Source organism: Microcebus murinus, chromosome 4 (genome assembly GCF_040939455.1).
Source record: "Microcebus murinus isolate Inina chromosome 4, M.murinus_Inina_mat1.0, whole genome shotgun sequence".
In the NCBI taxonomy this organism is placed as follows: Eukaryota; Metazoa; Chordata; class Mammalia; order Primates; family Cheirogaleidae; genus Microcebus; species Microcebus murinus.
In genome coordinates this window covers 76,049,004-76,056,682 of record NC_134107.1, presented here as the reverse complement: position 1 = coordinate 76,056,682, position 7,679 = coordinate 76,049,004, and the positions used below count along the sequence as shown (strand labels likewise).

Genomic DNA, 7,679 nt, shown 5'->3' with positions numbered 1-7,679 from the left:
AGCGAGCTCTTCCGGTGGATCCCAGGGCAAGGTCGGGAAATACTTCCGGGCTTGTAGGAGGCGTGGCCGGCAACTGGAAGGAAGGTAGGACCCCGGGGCCAAAACCCTGGAGAAGCTATTCTGTGCGGTTTTTTCTTTTTTTGTTTGTTTGGTTTTTTTTTTTTTTTTTTTTTTTTTTTTTGCTACGTCTGGCTCTGTCGTCTAGGCTAGAGTGCCGTGGAGTCAGCCTCGCTCACAGCAACCTCCAACTCTCGAGCTCAAGCATTTCTCCTGCCTCAGCCTCCCAAGTAGCTTCGATTACAGGCGGGCGCCACGATTTAATTTTTCTATTTTTAGTAGAGGCGGGTCTCACTCATGCTCTGCCTGGTCTCGAATTTCTTACTGTTAGGTCCCGAGCAGAGAGAGAGAGAGAGAGAGAGAGATTGATTTGGTCTTTCTTGCCCAAGGACATCGTTATTTTTTCACCTAACCTGTTTAAGAAATCAGAATTGAGGAGAATATCATTTTGACGATTAGTATAATTCAGATAATGCTGAATATTGTTTAAATATTTTTTAAAGTCTCTCAAAAATATGTCATTACTGACTCATCTGGATTTTGACATTGTTGTATTTTATTCCAGTCGACCACTCTTTAGACGACTAAAGTAATGGCTTAGAACATAGCCTTTGTAACCTTATGGGCATGTTTTCAATCTGAAAACTTATGAAAGTCCTTCATGGGGTTCCTCCAATTATCCAATCTTTAACTTTATTTTCTGATACAAATATGTGAAGTAGCTGATACAAGTCAGAAGGACCAGGGTGATAAATTTGAATATTTAGTTCAAATTATCTGGCAAAGCTAATAGGGTCCTAGTAGGGACTAGGAAATTCCTTAATTGTGCCTTTAAGTTCTACTTTTAACCAACGTGGATAAACTAAGGCAGGTTCTTCTGCAAGATACTGGCAGTTCACAAAATGGACCTAAAACAGTAGGAGTGGGAAGAGGAGGAAAAGAAGGCAAGTCTGGACAAGGCAGTTCAGATATGGGAGGATGAAGAGATGGGAAAACAGGAGAAGGAGGAGAAGCAGCTTCAGCAGTTTCCTTTAATTCAGAAATTATTTTAGAGAGCCTTTTGTTTTCCTCCTGTAGGGAAAGAACTTTGTCAGAGCTTCTTTTGGACACTTCCAAGTACTACTGAAGTAACTCTCCCAATTATTTTGTTTAACTTTAGAGCTGGCTTTTTCTAACTGTCACGTAAATAAATTTAGGCATTTCAAAGGTACCCCATTTTTGCCATTGTATTTTGGAGGTCTTTACTGGTTAAGTAAGACTATTTTTCTAGATATTGACAGGAGGTAGCTCCATAAGTATTGTACGTGATTCCAGCCTGAGTCTCTAAAAGTGGATCAAGGGACAACTTGGCCTTAAATGAACAATTGCTCATAGTTTGGGTTCTTTTTTTTAAGTGACCAAAGACTGAAAGGGAAAGGTGTTTTGGATCTGGTGTGCTGCTTAATGGAGATTACTCTTTGCGATGTCACCCATGAGTCACTTCTCCCCGCTTACATGTCTTGGTGAAACCCAGGAATTCTGAGTGCTTAGGCATAGAAGATCAACCCTTTATGTGTGTCCACTGAGTTAAGCAAGATTTCCTGTCTGTTCTTTGAGGATTCCTTGCGGGACTGTTTCATATCACAAGTGATGAGCTCAAACACTCACAAAAGACCTTAGTTGACTAAGGTGACTTTTGCCCGGGGGAATGGTGTCCCTTATTTTAGGAAGTTATCTTCATCCTCATAGAAAGCTTTTCATTAGTTTTGATCACTGAAAAAGGGACTTTAGATATGCCAAATGAACCAAGCTTCAGAGTTTAGCTAGGTTTTTAATAAAAATTACAAATTTTGCTTACGCTTTAAAACGTTGACTTCCTCTCTTCAGAGAGAGAGACTATTTCCTTCCCTGACCAAAATTCAAATGAGAGAAGAGACTGTATAAACTCTGGTGAGTAGTTCTATAAACAACCCTTAACCTCAGAGAAAAGTGAAAATCACAAATTCTCAGGTAGCAGAATCTCTAGAGAACAAAAACAAAACTCCTGCCTTAAAAGCAGAATTTCAGTTCCAGCTCCATCAAGTGTGAAATTGGGTCACTTGAATAATAAAGTCTGAATCTCACACTAAAACTAGGGAGATTTGAAGTCCAAGAGCAGTCTCAAAAGAGACCCTTACCAAACGCAGTGAGGCTGGGTGAATGAAAAGCCTTTTGTGCTGGTACCCAGGCCTTGATTATCAGTGAAGTAGAGGATACCTGGAGGCTCAATTTGGCACCTTCATGGTTGCCAAAATGTCAACCTAAAATAATCAAGAAATATAGTTTAAGGAGAGTTTATTCAATTGTAAAGTCTGAGGCCAGTATGACCAGGAAGCACAGATTCCAAAAAATGGAAGTCAGTGTTACAAAGTGTAGAAATTTGGGATCACTTATATATACAAAGCTTAGAGACATTTAACAGAATTTCAGCACGTTTCTATGTAAGGCTTACTGCATATCTACAATGATTGATCTGATTGGTTGAGATGGTTTTTTTCTTTCAGTAAAGGTATATTTAATATTCCACACTAAAGATGTGCAACTGTCGTGGGGTCTTGGGATCCATCTGGTCTGAGTTATATACAGGACAGTAACAAAGATCAGTGATTGGAAGTCTCTGATCTCTGGTCTCTGCTAGTCATTTACAGAACAAAAACAATGAAAAAGTGAGTTAAGCTGTAACCTAAGAAAGCAAACTGCAAACATGCTATGTGACTCAGTCTCTAGGGCTTAACTTCCCCCCAGCATAATAAATTTAGAGGGTCCTGAAATTTTCTTTTCTTTTACAATGTTGGATGGAAAAGGTACAAGAGGCAAGCCTTGCCCGAATTAAGTCTCCACCGTCCGCAAGTCACATAGCCAAACCCAAAAGTCAACAGTCGGGAGGGGACATACTCAAAATTTTTAGTTGCAGAAACTGCAGTTAAATGGCATAATTGTAGATAAAGAAAGAAGCAGGGCCAACAATCCATCACATACAGAGAATAATTCGATTATATTCCCCTCTCACCATAAAGAAAAACAAATTACAAATGGACTAAAGATCTACATATAAAAATATAGTGAAATCTTCTGCAGACTCTGATATATATGAGACTAACAACTGCTTAGCGGGGAGTGTTCCTTCTGAGATATTTGTCAGACTTTGAAGCTTCATGGGGCTAAGCTCAAATCTTCTATTTTTTTTTTACTTTTTTTAATACACAGGACAAGAACTAAAGCTCAAATCTTCTAAAGGGCAGAACTGAACCCACCACAGTCTTTCAGGGTTGGAGAGACAGGGATCTGCCAGGCTCTCAATCACAGCTCCAGAGGGAATCGTGGAATGACAGGCAGGTGCAGAGCAGAGGTGGACTGAATCTTGTTTAAAATGCAACCCAACTCCAACCCAGCTCCATCTCCAATTATATACTGGAATCAGTCTCTCAATTCCTTGGGCACAGTGGCTCATGCCTGTAATCCTAGTACTCTGGGAGGCTGAGGCAGGAGGATTGCTTGAGCTCAGGAGTTGGAGACCAGCCTAAGAAAGAGTGAAACCCCCATCTCTACTAAAAATAGAATAATTAGCTGGGTGTGGTGGCTCTCGCCTGTAGTCCCAGCTATTCGGGAGGCTGATGATGCCACTGTACCCAGGGTGACAGAGTGAGACTCTGTCTTGAAAAAAGAAGAAAAAGAAAAGAAAGATAGAAACCCTCACTGGTGAAAGATATCCGGAACACACAATATCCAGCATATAATAAATAATAATGATGATAATAATGGATAGGCAAAGAAGTAGGAAACAATGATTGGTAATCGAAAGCCAAAACAAATAATAGGAACATATTCATTAGGGATGGGAGGCAAGGACTTTAAAATAGCTGATCATTAGGCCTGGCGTGGTGGCTCATACCTGTAATCCTAGCACTCTAGGAGGCTGAGACCAGCCTCAGCAAGACTCTGTCTCTGTTGCTCAGGCTAGGTTGCCATGGTGTCAGCCTACCTCACAGCAACCTCCAACTCCTGGACTCAAGTGATCCTCCTGCCTCAGACTCCCAAGGAGCTGGGACTACAGGTGTGCACCACCATGCCCAGCTAAGTAAGTTTTTCTACTTTGGGTTGCTTGGCTAATTTTTTTTTTCTATCTTTTGTAGAGATGGGGTCTTGCTCTTGCTCAGGCTGGTCTGGAACTCTTGAGCTCAGGTGATCTTCCCACTGTGGTCTCCCAGAGTGCTAGCATTACAGGTGTGAGCCACCATGCCCAGCCATTTGAACATAGTTCAGACAGTTGGCTGCCTGTGAGTGGTTGAAGCATGGCTGCTGTGATTGGCTGAGACTCAGCTGCTTTGGGGAGTAGGTTACATTCTGTTTACGCATCCAGTTGGATTACATTTCACTAGGTAGGGAAAAACCTTTAGGCCCAATGTAAAATATGGAAGGAGGCAGATTTAGGCTAAACCTAATTTAACAGTGTACAGTGCCTTACAGGGCAATATTAATAGTATTTATCCTATTTTATTTTAGTTATTTACTCATATGTGTTATGGCTCAGAAAATTATACTTAAATATGGCACTTCAGCATGCCGAGTGCTTTGAATTAAAGGAGATTAAAAGGCCTCAGAAATAAGCCTCAGGACTAAATTCTTTCTCTGACCTTCCCTGTCTTACTATCTCTCTGATCCTCTTTTCTGAAGCAGCAGGAGGTACTCTGGAATTTTTTATCTGACTAGGGAAGCTTTTTTCCAAAAGAAATGCAATCCCTTTCCCTAGGAATCTCATCAAACAACCAGGAAACATTAGCCATCAAGGAGAGAAGAGACTGAGTGTCTCCCCAGATAGGCTTTTCCTCTATTTTTCCCAAATCTCTTGGGCTACTCCAAGAGATTGCCAGGGGGACTTTATCTGCTTAACCACTTCGGTACCAGCGTCGACTATAGTCACAGCCACAGATGAACGTGCACGTCGACTTTAGCTTATAGCCATGATATGAAGGTGCACAGCCGAGCGTCGACTTAAGCTGACAGCTGTGATATGACTTTTCTAATTTTTCATTTATCAAAATAAAATTGTGAACATTTAAAAATAACATAATAAAAACATATATGTATATGTTACCTATTCTGATTTACATTACAAGTAAAGCTGCCTGTAAAGTAAAATAAGCTTTAAAGCTTTCCTCATCACACAAGAGCAAAACGGATTCGTCGTCAATGCACAGCACAAACTATTGTGCGGACTGTGATTTTGGCTGTGGGCAAGATTTCACAGCCAGTGAGCGCCGTTCCGAAGTGTTATTAAAACAACCTTTGCTCACAGTGAAGTTCTGCCCCAACACCACCTCCCCGAGAGTTCAGAGGAACTTTGTCCCAGGCCATTATTCTTTTGACTCATTTGTTTCCCCTAAAAATCATTTACTCCTATATGCCCCATTTCTCTTCCCCTATGAAGAAGGTTGTATAAGTATCTGGATTTCATTGGATTATTAATCATTCTCCTTTGATTCCTCATGTTTATGCACATTAAATAAAGTTTGTATATGTTTTTCCCTATTAGCTTGCCTTTTGTCAGTTCAGTTTCAATGAACCTTCAAAGAGTGGAAGGAAAGCAAGCTTGTGCTCCACTCCTACACATTTTAGTGTCCCCACTAGACCAAGCTCCTCTAGGGCAGGGACCATGTCTTATTCATGTTTGTCTTCCTAGTATCTGGCATGGTATGTACAATACATGTTAGTATATACTAGTAACAGTACAGTATGTACCACAGTGCCTGGTATAGTATGTTCCAGTATATTGCTATTGAATGAAAGCATAGGCCACACAGAGGCTTCACAGATAATCTAAAGGGAAGCTGGGGTTTTAAAACCAAAAGCAAATGGGAGTCCACTTTTAGGTATCTACTGTAGTGGCAAATACTAGGTTGCTAACGCAAATAATATCAAGTATTAGTCTAAATTTAAAGAAGTTAATCTTTGCAGTAGTTAATATGCTTCAGAAAAACAGAATGTATCAGAGAAATAAGGCTAAAGGTAGGAGTTCCAGAAACAGAAACCATAAATTTGGCCAATGAATATACCAGATTTTTCTGTGGAAAATTCAGCTTTTTTTTTTTTTTTTTTTTTTTTTTGAGACAGAGTCTCGCTTTGTTGCCCAGGCTAGAGTGAGTGCCGTGGCGTCAGCCTAGCTCACAGCAACCTCAAACTCCTGGGCTCGAGTGATCCTTCTGCCTCAGCCTCCCGGGTAGCTGGGACTACAGGCATGCGCCACCATGCCCGGCTAATTTTTTTTTTATATATATATCAGTTGGCCAATTAATTTCTTTCTATTTATAGTAGAGACGGGGTCTCACTCTTGCTCAGGCTGGTTTCGAACTCCTGACGTTGAGCAATCCGCCCGCCTCGGCCTCCCAAGAGCTAGGATTACAGGCGTGAGCCACAGCGCCCGGCCGAAAATTCAGCTTTTAATATTTCATTACTTTAGTCACATAAGTTGCCCTGTTAAGATTGTTTTCTTACTTTAGGTTTGGAAAGATGGTGTGACATTGTGATGTATAAGATGGTCTTAGTCCCCGTTTCCTGGCACACAGCTCCTAAAAACCCTGAGAATCTCCTGAGTGACAAGTGTCTTTTTCTGTGCTAATGAAATGACTGCTGGTTGGGGCTCCTGGATGGCTGGTTGGGGGCTGCTTGCCAGGGGAACCAACCATGTGATTAAAGAGTTGGAATCATGATTAAAGAGTTGGAACTTTCCAGGGACGGGAGAGGGGCTGAAAGTTGAGCTGATCACCACTGGCCAATGATTTAATCAATATTGACTACAATAAGGAAGCCCCAATAAAAACCCAAACGAAAAGGGTTTGAACGTGTGGCAGTACCCAGAGAGGGTGTGGAAGCTCCACACATCTTCCCACATGCCTCTCCCGATGCATCTCTTCCATCTGGCTGTTCATCTCATCCTTTATTATGTCTCTTATTAATAAACTGAGAAATGTAAGAGTTTCTCTGAATTCTGTGATCTCCTCTAGCAAATTAAACTTGAAGAAATGGGTGTGGAAATTGCAGTTTATTAGCAGGTTAGTCAGAAGCACAAGTCACAACCGGGGGATTGTGATTGGCATCTAAAGTTGACTACAGTCTCGGGGGAGGGAGACTGAACCATTAGCCTGTGGAATCTGATGCTATGTCCAGGTAAATAGCTAGGGAATTGAATTAAATTATAGGACACCCAGCTGGTGTCTGCTGGAGAACTTCATGGTTTGTGGGAAAGAAACCACATACATATGGTCACAAGCATTCTGTACTGTATTTAGTGTGTGAGAGCAGGAAGAGCATTTTGATTTTTTTTTCCCTATCTCTATTAGTGTGAATGTATCTGATTTCCAAGCTTTTTGAAATTTGAACTGAAACCCCTAAGAAAGGTACACAAAACTAGAAAATTAAAAAGGAAGAAATAAAATATGTAAATAGATGTTCTAATAATATTCCCTCACTCCTTGGAATGTCCTGTGCACTTGCTGTTCATGCGCCCCACTTTGGAAAATGAAGAATAAAGGCAGTATTTGTATCTGTAGTCAGGGGAAGATGTGTAGGACTTCATTAGATTCTCACATCTGAAATCAGATCTGAAA

The 7,679-nt window shown here is 41.0% G+C and overlaps 1 protein-coding gene across 1 annotated transcript in view; it reads left to right on the top strand.

Moving 5' to 3' along the window:
• Window positions 1–53: 53 nt before the first annotated feature.
• Window positions 54–7,679, top strand: part of TAF1D (TATA-box binding protein associated factor, RNA polymerase I subunit D) — a 38,536-nt gene continuing 30,910 nt past the window's right edge. The window contains exon 1 of the mRNA XM_076002441.1: window positions 54–84. The gene's annotated coding sequence lies outside the window, so the exon portion shown is untranslated. The remainder of the gene's footprint in view (window positions 85–7,679) is intronic.